The sequence below is a fragment of the Tachypleus tridentatus genome, chromosome 13, assembly GCF_004210375.1.
Source record: "Tachypleus tridentatus isolate NWPU-2018 chromosome 13, ASM421037v1, whole genome shotgun sequence".
NCBI classification, from domain to species: domain Eukaryota; kingdom Metazoa; phylum Arthropoda; class Merostomata; order Xiphosura; family Limulidae; genus Tachypleus; species Tachypleus tridentatus.
This window is the reverse complement of record NC_134837.1, coordinates 57,119,791-57,132,819: the sequence shown is the minus strand read 5'-3', so window position 1 is coordinate 57,132,819 and position 13,029 is coordinate 57,119,791. Positions and strand designations below refer to the sequence as shown.

Here is a 13,029-nt window from a genome sequence, read left to right as displayed (position 1 = left end):
ACAATAGCAGCATTCCTAGCTGTGGTTATCTAATGAATATTATTTTTATTGCACAACAAAAAAGTCCTGCTATAGTTAACCAGATAAATAAAGCAATTACAACCAGACATCACGCTGATTTTCAATTTTGCTCATATTTCAGAAGGTATGGGTTACAACACTTTATCGGTTTATAATTTTTCAATTGACGAACTGTCCTAACTGCTTTCTAAACATTATTTTGTATCACCGATAGATACATCATAATTACAATAATTTCTATTTCTCTTAACAATTCGTTTATCAAGCAGTCAACATCATCAATAATGGTTAAACTAATAATATATGCCATACATCAATTATTTGGCTAACTAATGTAGCAGTTAAGCCACACCTCACGCACATTCGGATATACACTGCCAGCAAATCCTTCCTCATTAGATGAGTTAAGATCATACCAAATAGTGCTATTATGTTCTTCCGAGCCATCTGTTTCTCAAACTTCTGATTCCTGATTGAAACAGTGTATGAGCGGTTCATCAATAAATACAACTTTAGCTTTTTAACATTTTCAATGCAGTTTTGTTTGCCATGTGACCATTAAAGTTTATAATGTGATAGATTGAGCTGTTTTTGGACAAGATAAGGAATAAATATTTCATAATTAAGTTGCTTTTATTCTGCTGGTGAATAACAAAGTTTTCCTCAGTATTTAGGCTCAAATTCTTTGTTACAGTATCTACAAGAGTACAGTGCTGCACGTACTCTTGTATAAATTGTTATATTTGAATCCATCGGTGAGCTACACATCTTCTACGGGCTGTGCTTCTCAGTCAAACATCAACAAGTTTTGCAAACAAACAGCTGACTTTGCTCTGTTGCTCAATATCCCAACTTGATGATTGGCAGATGTTCATCTCACTCAAATTGTTCAATATCCACGATTCTTCCAAATATATGTTATTGTTTGAATAATGCATTCTATCTAATCGTCAAAATATGGATGATAACACAACGAAATTCATGTCTTTACAACACTTAATACCTCAACAAAACTCTGCAAAGAACTGTCTGCTGAAATTAGTCCATGTTTATTTCTTGATATATTCAAAATCACGCTTTCTAGTGTTTAGCCCTGATGCATCAACAATAGATAAGCTTTTACCCACTATGTGAAACAATAAATAACGAACAACACAATTTGTCTACCTTTAGTATTCCTGAATTAGCACCAGATGTATGTAGAGTGATTCCCTGTTAATAAAATATTACAAATAACTATATATGCAAAAATGGCTCGTTTGGGTTGAGAAAATATTTTACATAGAAGAGCGAACAACATTTCAACCTTCTTCGGTCATCGTCAGGTTCACAAAGAAAGAGGTAACTGACCGGAAGCTGACCACATGTTTGAAAGAGGTTGTGCAACTGAGTGTCGGAACGTAGAGGGCGGTGTTCATCAACATCAATAAGTTTCCTCCACAAACCGTAGAAAACATTATACGCACACACCTAGACAGAAAGCAAAATCAACCAACAAAAGTAAATATATCTCACGAATCAAAAAATCACGAAACCATATACTGCTGTATTCCATATATTCCTGACATCAGCAGACAAATAACCAACATTTGGCAAAAACTAGTAACAAAATATGAAATTCCAGTTAATACCAAATTTATTCAAAAACCAGGCACAAAACTGAGGTCTATACTATGTAAAAACTACACTGACAAACACCACACCAACATTATTTATAAAATACAATGTGATAACTGCCACGACTTCTATATTGGAGAAACAAGTAGAAAAATGGAAACCAGATTCAAAGAACATAAAAAGTCACCTTCACACGTTTTCGAACACTGCAAGTCAAATAAACACAACATAACCATAGAAAACACTCAAATACTAAATAAAGAAACAAAAATAAACAAACGCAAAATTAAAGAAGCCTTACTTATACAACAACTTAAACCCAAAATAAACCAATATAAGGGAACGCCTTTATACCTACATTAATATAATAAAATAAATAAAATTATATATTCAAACATCTAACACCGCCCTCTACGTTCCGACACTCAGTTTCGGTCAGTTACCTCTTTCTTTGTGAACCTGACGATAACCGAAGAAGGTCGAAACGTTGTTCGTTCTTCTACGTAAAATATTTTCTCAACCCAAACAAGCCGTTTTTACATATATATTTCTCTACAAGTGGGTTTTCTCGACATCACTGATTACAACTAACTGCCAGAATTTTCTGTAGTAGCATTACCTTTTCTCTAGAAAGTACACACAGTACAATGGTTATGCTATTGTTCAACTTTTCAGAGTGAATGTGGCCATAAAAACACTTTTACATGCCAACATTAGTTTGAAAATTATTATGATAGACATGCCAACATAAGTTTGAAAGTCATTATGATAGACTTGCCAACATAAGTTTGAAAGTCATTATGATAGACCTGCTAACATAAGTTTGAAAGTCGTTATGATAGACATGCCAGCATAAGTTTGAAAGTCATTATGATAGTCTCCAGTGTTTGCAACATGACAACAACAGCTAGTGATTTCATATGTTTTGATAGCCATCCATTTTCTCCCAAATGTGATACAGCTGAATCACCTTAGCTGTAAAGTAAGTTTATGTTACAACTGAAAGGTACAACAGATACTAAAATGTCATATTCAAATATATATAGATGAAGCTCTCTCTCATCGCAACCCGCTCAGTACAGACTCTGCCACTTTTTCTAAAATAACAAATGCATTATACTTGTTGAATGGAGTAACATGAAATATGTAAGAATTATCTTGAGTTTTAAAGGCAATCTTAGGACTGCTCTCACCATCCAGTTTAAATTTCAGCTTCGAGAAGTGTGATCTGTTGTGCTGAACAGCAGAATATCCAGACATTCGTATTTCTTCATTATTTCTAACAATCACTACTGGAGATGACTGAGCACTCTACAAAGACTGTATTATATCATTGTTTAACATGTATGATTTCCACACATGTATTACCCATATCTTTGTGGTGATTTTGACTATTGTCTGACTCAACTTGTCTTTTGGTCCCAAAAATATACTAGAAAATTCAGCCAACAACTCAATGAGTTCTTGTTACTGTATTGAGTCCAAATTACAAACATAATCCTTGGCTGATGATTTCATATGTTTTGGTAGCCACGTAGCAACCCTAACTATAAAATTAGCTTTTATTGATAAACATAGAACAACGTTCTCTGCTTATCAATAAAAGTGTTAATACCCATACTAACCGTTATGATATACATTTGATTTTCAGCTTCTCACTGTAGTGAAGTAATTTTTGACATTGTAAATGTAATGAAAGTAACGAAACTAACTGTTCATAATGACGAGAAACCCACTTGAAATACAAATACAGGATGCACTTGAGTGCTGGCACTTTCCTGATTTCTGAATATATCAGTTTTATCACCACAACAAATAGCAAAAACACGCTAAACTGTATCAGTAGCATACTATGGAAATCCACTTGTACATTTGGGGGCATTGTGTTCTTCTCTACAGTCCACTATCCTTAGGCCTTATTTGATGCACAAGTGAAACTAGTCAACAACTTCTACAGTATAACAATCCTTGAGATATAAATGCCTGAACTATAATCAAAGACAGCTACACAAATTCTACGGATAACAGTAGCATAATGTATTCCTCGGACTAAGCTTGTCACAGAACGCAGCTGTTTAAAGAGTGTAGATTATCTACAAACGTTACTGAGTTCTCTTGCCCTCATTATTGAAATCTAAACTGAAACCAATAAATAGCTTGATTCCCTACATGATCAAAATATTAGTGTCATGCAGCTGTAACTACATTCCATCACTGAGTTCTCCTCTTCCAAACCCTCAGTTACATTAAACACTGGGCCAACTTTATACAATATCATGTGTTTCAATGTCTGTTCCCATGCATCCATTTCAAACATTTATTTGCCTGAAGTACTTAAGGAAGCAATACAGGTCAATTATTAAAAATAACCTTCAATAGTAATTCTGATCAACACATGACAGAGCCATCCATGACTCAAATGGTTTTCTAGTTCCAAAACATATTAGGAAACTAGCCAACTCGTGTCAGCACCTGAGCCCTCAACATTCTTTTAAATGAGAAGCTCCTGTTCTATGTCAACAAACAAGTAACATAATAAACAAGTTACTAACCTGCTTTGCACAACCTCGAATTGTTAAATAGCCCCATGTAGTTTTAATAGCCACATGTCCTCTTAGAGAAGTTTTTAACTGCCTATAGCTCATCAGCTTCATCTAGTGGTGCATGTTGTCTCTCCTGGTAATAAGAGAGTTTGACTAATGTCCTCAGCTTCATCTAGTGGTGCATGTTGTCTCTCCTGGTAATAAGAGAGTTTGACTAATGTCCTCAGCTTCATCTAGTGGTGCATGTTGTCTCTCCTGGTAATAAGAGAGTTTGACTAATGTCCTGTGTCTTGCAGCACTTTCTGTAATCAATCTTCGGCCACAGGTGATAATATCAAGTTCTCAAGTTCATTGTTACTGAATTGGAAATAATCTTGAGGCCTTATAGAGATCTTTCCACTGAGCCTCAGGATCTTCATGCTGCAAGCCTAACGAGCTTTAAGCAAGTTGAAGTTCAAATTCAAATAAAGCGCTCATTCAGTGGCACGAAAACCTAGGTTGACGTTCTTCTTCATATTAACTCAGATTTTCAGACAGAGATTGTAGACAACGTTTTGTATAAGCACTGAAAGTCTACTATAATGAAAAAACTTTTCCTAAACTAAACTACTCTTTCAGTTTGCAGTTTCCCTTCAATGACAATTTGTCTATTATACATAAGTCCTTGACCTATGACATGCAGTTTCGAAAGTTCAAATGTAGGCCCAATGAGAGTGTAAAGGAGAATAGAATAATAGACCATCAAAATTCACAAATTACACAAAAACAAAGCCTGTGATAGTGTTACTAAAATTTCGATCTCAGTGTATCATTCTGTAGTATTTGCAAGTTCACCAATTTTTTACAGATGAATGAATTAACCATTCTAACAAGAAGTTTCGCAGAAATGTTTGAAAGTTTATTGTGGAGTTGTATTTCGAAATTTTAGCCATGATCTAATGAAAACGAAGAAAGAAACTGTACAACAAAGTTTCAACACATAACAAAATGTTTCATTGAAACAATGCACAAACAAAACTTACAGATGGAATATGTAGAAAAAGATTCCCGCTTGCACTCATTTTTCCTTTCAGTGTTGGGAGGAAAGGGATTTGATCGAAAAACCATTAAGAAAAACCCAAAGGAATTTTTTCAGCAACACTAACATGAGAAGACGTAGAAACACTAATGGGGACTGATCTTGGAGTACATGTGATTGGCTAAAAAAAAGTCACTCCAACTAAAAACCAATTATATGCCAATGGAAATAAGTGTGACAAAGCTTAATCTTGTTAACAAAAAATTTTTACTTTTCGTAACTACAAAAAGAAAAAAATTCATCGTCACTGAGGTGATATATTTTTAAAACAGGGTGATGTTTTGACCAACCTGCTACCAAAGGTTACTCCAGTAAGGTCCCCCAGTGGAGTGGTAATAAGCTTATGGACTTACAATACAAACTCCGCGGTTTGGTTCCCCAGCGGGACAGATATAAGTTTTTAGATTTACAACGCTAAAATGAAAGGTTCAATTCTCCTCAGTAAACACAGTATGTAGCCCAATGTGGCTTTGCTATAAGAAAATGCATACATACTCCAGGGTTCTATTCCTCGCAGTAGATATGGTAAATATCCTAGTTTGGCTTTTCTCAGAAAGAAACAAACACTCTAATAAAATATATACAAATATGAGAAGTGTATGGTACTTTTCCAAATACCATACTGGAACACATTAAATTAAAGAGATTTTGTAACACATTCCTTGACCTAAGAATTAACATTCTAATTTGAAACACATATCTTTTACGAACATCTCAAATACACTTGGAGTAACTAACTTTACTTTTAATCATGCAACAAAGTAAGTATCATTGAGAGTGAAAAAAAGAGTTAATGAAAGCTATGATGTATGACATATAATAACCAAACAGGAAAATCGTGACTTTTACACAAGTTATCCAGTGTAAGCTGTATTAGGACAGTATAAAATGATGTAGTAAAATACATTACACTATGTAACACAAATTTTGTTCCTGGACAGTATGTGATGTTTCTTAATTGCGTATGTTGTAAAAGTACAGAACATGGCCATTATTCCCTTCAAACTTTGCTTTTGTGACCTGGATGATTAACTTTAGAAATTAACCTATTTTCTATGTAAAAATGGGCAAATTTGCACATTTTCATTTATATAAGGTTTGAATAAAACAACATATGAATCAAGATTTACATGTATTTATACTAAAGCTATACAAAAATGAACAAAAATGTTTAGAAGTGAATAGTTTTTCGAGATTTGCGACTGTAATGTAAATCACTTTCACGTATCAGCCCCCAAAAATAGTCTCCCATCATGTTTCTGTTATACGCTCCCAGTTCATAAAACTAAAGTTTGATGAGAAAAATAGGTCTTTTCCATTTACTTTAGGCATAAGCAACCGGGAAATAACACTTTCTGCCCAGGAACAGGAAAAAGTAAAAAAAAAAATTGGTACATAATGTTATCAGTCTTATTTTGATGGAAGAAGATTATATAATATATATTATTATATTGTGTTTCACCAGCTTAAATGTTATCCACTATTAAGCTCAATCTTTCAGATAAAACTAATATGAACTATTTTTCTTAACTAAAACTTTGTAGTTCTTCTGATTTAACGAATTGTGGTGTTGCGTGAAACACCTTATTAGCAGTGATGTACAAAATAAAGGGTAATTGTATTACATCCAGGGATGTTATATGTTATCCACTACTTTATTTATAAGAAAATTAAAAAAATGATTATTTATTTTCCCTGCTGTAATGGTAGCAACCTATGATCCAGAAAGTCAATGAGATTGACTTATTTTAATTTCTTTCTTTCTTTGTTTTCTACTGTAGATAATGTCTATTTTGCTTGAAAATATTTTGCAGTAATATGTATAGAATCCTGGATGAAAGTATTAGCACTGCAATGTCCTTAATTTGTCCAGTTTGATGTTGTTATGACCGATGCAGTTGACCAGTGCTGTGAGAGAGCAAATATAAAGCGGTAATTCTGTAAACTGGACAATAAAACCTAGTTTACCAGTTAAACACAGTTGTATTCTCTTGGTTCAATTCTACATCCTTTTCATGGTAACTAGTTTGGCAGAAATACATTTTGAGGAATAGAAAGTTAACAAGCTATCACTGATTCAGTAGAGGTGATCATCCATATGTCTTCACAGATGCACATACTGTTTCATTTGTTATTGTGAATTAATAAAGACTATTTTCTCTATCCTTCAAAGTGTTCAATCTATTTGTTTTTCACACCAATTAAAACTCAGTTACCAGTTAAAGGAAATCCCGTTTTTTTCTTGATTGATACTATCATTATTCGCAGATTTGTCCATTTGATACTTTTTAAAAATAGCAGATTTACATGAAAGTACCACAATTAGAATGGTAAAAAAAATTGGCACTTTGCCATAATGATTTATTACAGAGTTTCTGAAACAATAAAATGCATACTAGCTCTTCTTTGAACTCTTGAATTCATAGAAATTCTTTTTGTGAAATAATGACACTATGACCAAGAAGAAGAGCTTAGGGAAGTGAGGTCAACTATGAATCATCAATGGGGATGAGAACCTGTCAAGCTCAAGACCACTTACAGAGGTCTCCTCAGGACTTCCAGGCTTTCAATGAAGAAAATAATACCAATATCTGGTTCAGAACACAAAGAATTAGCCAAAGAAAGACTGGACATACCAGTGGTGGGTGACCTCAACCATTTAGAGTTGTTCTCCCTAAAAGTAAAATAGTATATACCCACAGTATAAGTTAAGACAATCATTCGGGGATACAGATTATTTAAAGGAAGAGGCTTTCTTGCTTCCTCAACTTTCAGGTGTTATCTTACATGTGATGTGAGCCATATATTTTGTTAAGTTCTTGTTTAACTTTAAAGTTAAAACAATCATTAGTTTGTGCTATCAATAATTGAAAGGAAGTAGTACTACCTGTCTTCTGAGATATTAGTAGTATCTCGAAAATGGTTGGATTATATTTAATAACTACTACTTGATTACTAAAGCTAGTTGAAGCACCATATGATTGAAAGGAAATGGTACTCTGACCTTTTCAAGTTATCAAATGATATGTACTATGATATATACACTACATTGTGTGATTTCCTCTTTGTTAATGGTTAAGATATCTCCTGACCCGCGTACTTCTGAACTAAAAGGAAATCGCATTTCTTGCTTACCAAGGTATCGAGTTGTATTGATACAATGTATGTAGTACATTTTAGAATTACACTATGTAATAAAAGGTTTTACTTTTTCTTGTTCTTGAGCAGAAAGTGTTATTTCCCAATTGCTTATGCCTAAAGTAAATGGAAAAGACCTATTTTTCTCATCAAACTTTAGTTTTATGAACTGGGAGCGTATAACAGAAACATGATGGGAGACTATTTTTGGGGGCTGATACGTGAAAGTGATTTACATTACAGTCGCAAATCTCGAAAAACTATTCACTTCTAAACATTTTTGTTCATTTTTGTATAGCTTTAGTATAAATACATGTAAATCTTGATACATATGTTGTTTTATTCAAACTTCATGTAAATGAAAATGTGCAAATTTGCCAGTTTTTACATAGAAAATATTATTAATTTCTAAACTTCATCATCCAGGTCACAAAAGCAAAGTGTGAAGTGAATAATGGCCATGTTCTGTACTTTTACAACATAAGCAATTAAGAAATAATACATTCCATCCACAAAACAAAATTTGTGTTACATAGTGTTATCACTCAATTATCAACAGTTAGGTTGATCTTGTAATTGAAAATCAGTGATGGAAAAAGTTTTACAATCTTTGCTTTCCAGGCCACTGAGTGAATTTCTGATGCGCTCAAGAGAATGAATCATTCTTACAATCTCACTGAATTAAAAGAACTACACAACATGCAGTCTTGCACTGACTAGAATTTTACATTTATTTACCTTGGAAGTATGTCTGTTCTACAAGTTACAAAGGAATTGTGTTTCTTTTGAAAAGCAACAGTGGTGAGGAGACAGGATTTCATCTCGACATTGAGATTTGATGAGTATCAGGTTAACTAGGATAATTAACTTAGAAAGTATCACTGGGAACGTAATGTAACTGTTATTTTCACTAATGCTAGTATGAGAATATTTCAATTTTGATTCCTACATATGCGGCAGGTAAAGAACGTTTTGTGGAAGAGATAAAAGTAGTAAAGACTCGCATTATGCTGAGAAGAGAGAAAACGCAGCTTTATCTAAAATCTTCAGAATTACTTCAAATGATAGTTGTAACATCACAGTTTTACTTGTTATTTCTCGTATTATGGTGCAGATGATATTCTGACTTGATCAGCTTGAAATAGTCACGAGCAGATAAAATAATCAATAGCAAATGAAATCACTTGTGACTTAGAATTCATAAGTATAAATACATGGTGTGCCCAGTGGTTTATTTGGTTATGACAGAAATATTTTAAGTTTTATGGAATACTTTCTTAACGTTGTTTCATTACAAGGAAAACAGTATTAAAGCATGCAAATGCAGGCTTTATGTGTTCCAGAGAGGAATCGGAAAGTAATACTCATGTAAACTTTGTAATTTATGTCAAAAGCTAATATAAAATTTGTATATGGAAGTTCCTAAGGAAAGACAATGAAAGTGTTGTTGAAGGCTAGCAACTAATCAAAGGTAAGGTGAGCATTGCCTTACTCAAGTCAGTTAAATACGTAGGAATTGGAATGTAGTATATCGTGTGTTCCAATTGTATATAAGACAGAAGAGACGGTCATAAGCAGGTGGTAAAATAGGGACCAGTAGGAGCCTCAAGATCAAAGAGCCCTCAGATTCTCGGTACATATTTCTGTATGTAAAGTAGGCCAAGACATGTTACTCAGGCTGTGTCTACCTTAGTAATCAGGGATGTAACCATATGTTACAACCCACTTTATCCCAAGTAATCGGGTGAACTTTTCACTAATGCAATTTGACTGACCTTACAATGAAATCTGGACTTTTGTAATAAAGATTGAATTCTGGAGGTGTATGGATATCTTGTTCTTGAAGTAGCCTCGATATATTTCATCCCTTTCCGCTGAGTGTTCCTGAAGACTTTTCCAGTTGTTTGATAAATTGTTGACATAATTGAAATCCATTATAAAGATACACCAGCTTGACTGAAAATGTCAATCAGCAAACCACATGATGATCAGCCTTAATAGTGCCAAACAGCGTCACAGGAAGCGCCCATGATGGAGCTCCGCCAACATGAAGTTGCACTTCTGTACCACTCTCTAGTAAGTTGTGTAAATAGATGTATATATTGTTAATTATGTTATTACTTATTTATTCTATTTTTGTCATTTAGTTCAGCGTAATTTGTAGATATTTTTATAGAAAGTTCTGATGTACGTGTATGTGTATATGAAGTTATTTATAACTTGTTTTTTAATTGGTTACGTTTTTATTTTGTCATTTATTGTAAAATTGGTTGAGTATGCTATCAAGGTTTTTGTATTCGACTAATTGTGTTATGATTAATGCAGTATTCATCCAGCAAAATGTTTTTATTTTAACTTTCTACACAGTTTGTTGGACTACCACCCTTCTAAAGGTATACGGTGTTGAAGTTTCTAAATTGTATTTCGCCAGTATTTTAGTTTTTTTTGATATATACATTATTATTTCTGTTGAATGAAATTTTTTCTTTGTTACTGTGTAATTGCGTACTGATTTTCTATATTAAAGTGTGTTTAACGTCCTTCTTTCTTAAAGGGCCTTATTTTGCTACCTTCATTAATAAAGAATATTTTTGTGCCCTGTATTTCAGTGATGAAGGGTTTTTATTTTTTGTAATTTTGTACAAAATAGTTTCGAAATGCAAAAGTTTCTTTTGTTCTTAGCTTTCACGTGGCCCTTCATTTCTTACGTCATAACAAAGGTTTGTTTGATTATTGCTTTTTCCCGTAGTAGGATAAACTTAATTTTTGTCGTTTTTCTTTTATTATAATTATTATATTGTGTGAATGTAAATTATTGTTAAAGGACCTTGTTTTGTATTGGTGTGATTACGTGCAATCCAGTGTTGTCTGTGTGGCTTGTACGTGTTCTTAGGAATGAACTAGAGTTAAGCGATTTTAACCACGTCATGAGAATAAAGATGGTTCGTTTTAAAGTTAAATTTAACGGTCAGTTATGCACAAGCCAGAAAGACAGAAGGGAGAAAAAGTGAGATATGCAGGTATAACACGTCTTTGACCTCCTTTGACCCTATATCTCTTATAGTCATTTTAAGCATTTGATTATTAAGTTTCCATGCTGCAATAAAAGGAATGCATAGTCCAGAAGGTCGTTAATCCTACTTTGTTTCTTTGTTCTATATAGTAAGTATACCCTTTAGTAAGTCTATTCTGCCCGAGAGGGCATTGTAGTAATATATAGAATCCGGATTGAAATGATTATTAATGTTGAACTTGACATTGTCTGAACGATACAGCCGTCCAGTGTTGTAAGAGGAAAAAGGTCATAAAATAAGGATGTTGGCTGAACAACAAGAGCGGGTTTGCCTATTCAAATGAGGCGTAGTTTCATTTTTATGTTCTACTTAATTTTCATCACTAGCAGTTCGGTTAAGATTTATCTTGATGGACAGAAAGCTAAAGAGACATTTACTGAACCAGTAGACGTGTCCATATGTCCTTATACAAATACCCACACTTTTTGTTGCTGTGTTTAAATAAAAGTTGTTACTGCTGTCTTTCAAGTGCGACCAATGTTTATATCTCACGTAACTTAATGCTTAGCGAAGTTATCAACTCTAGAAAACATTATTTATTTTTTGATCAAACCTGATGTTATTTCCGGGTTTGTTTATCTCATAATTGTCGGGAAATCAGTTTTAAGACCCACTTACTGCATCACTTAGCTTAAAGGAAACCTGCATTCAGCCAATAAAGTATGACATGATTCAAATTAATATCAAACTTATTATGTTTCAGTGGAGTACTGATTTAAATGAGTGTAATAAAAACTTTAAAAACTAAGTCAGTGTAGTGAAAAACTTAAAGCTAAGTCTATTTTGTACTAACGTATGCGAGTGAAAGTAAAATAATGCATATTTTAACAGTGGTGAAGAGTTACTGTAAGCTAAGCCCGTTTTGAAGGTACAATTTATGTATTTCAGATACAATTATGAGATGCTCTATAACATTCAGTATGTGATTGACATCTTTATGAGATCACGTAAGTAGTTTAATGGAAATAATTCTGTCAAAGAGTTTCCTTTCACCAATAACGATTACAAAGCATGGTTTCAACAACGTATTATTCGAATAACGATTTATTGATTTACAGTTCCCTTTTTATGTCTCATCTTAACTGTAGCATAAAAAATGTACAGTTTTTGAGACTATACCTGTTTCATCACCATATCTTTTCTTCTATAGCGCATTAACTAAAAAATTTAGTGTAAAAAAATCCGATTAAAACACTTCCTCTCTGCTTTATGGATTGGAATAGTTCATCAGCTATGTCATTTCCGGCGTACGTCATGCGGGAACTATCTAATTCGATGGTTTATAATGATAGTGGGCGTATTGCGGATCGCAAAATACGTCACTATGTCGTCAAGATTATTATCTTATTTCTAATGGCTTGCTTTTATTTTGATTCATCTATGGGTAATTGGAACGAATCCATTTCATCTATCATACCGTAACTTGTGTGATCACAACTCCTGCACCACCGTTCTCTGTATATCTGTCGGACAGCTCAACAAAAGCCGTTTCATTAATTAATGAGTAATCCAAACAAACTTGGAATTATAGGAGATTGAAATGGTGAAATTATAGATG

The 13,029-nt window shown here is 33.4% G+C and overlaps 1 protein-coding gene across 2 annotated transcripts in view; it reads right to left on the bottom strand.

Moving 5' to 3' along the window:
- Positions 1–13,029, bottom strand: part of LOC143237425 (RNA-binding protein Musashi homolog Rbp6-like) — a 229,476-nt gene that overhangs the window by 37,166 nt on the left and 179,281 nt on the right. The gene's annotated exons all lie outside the window — the stretch shown is intronic.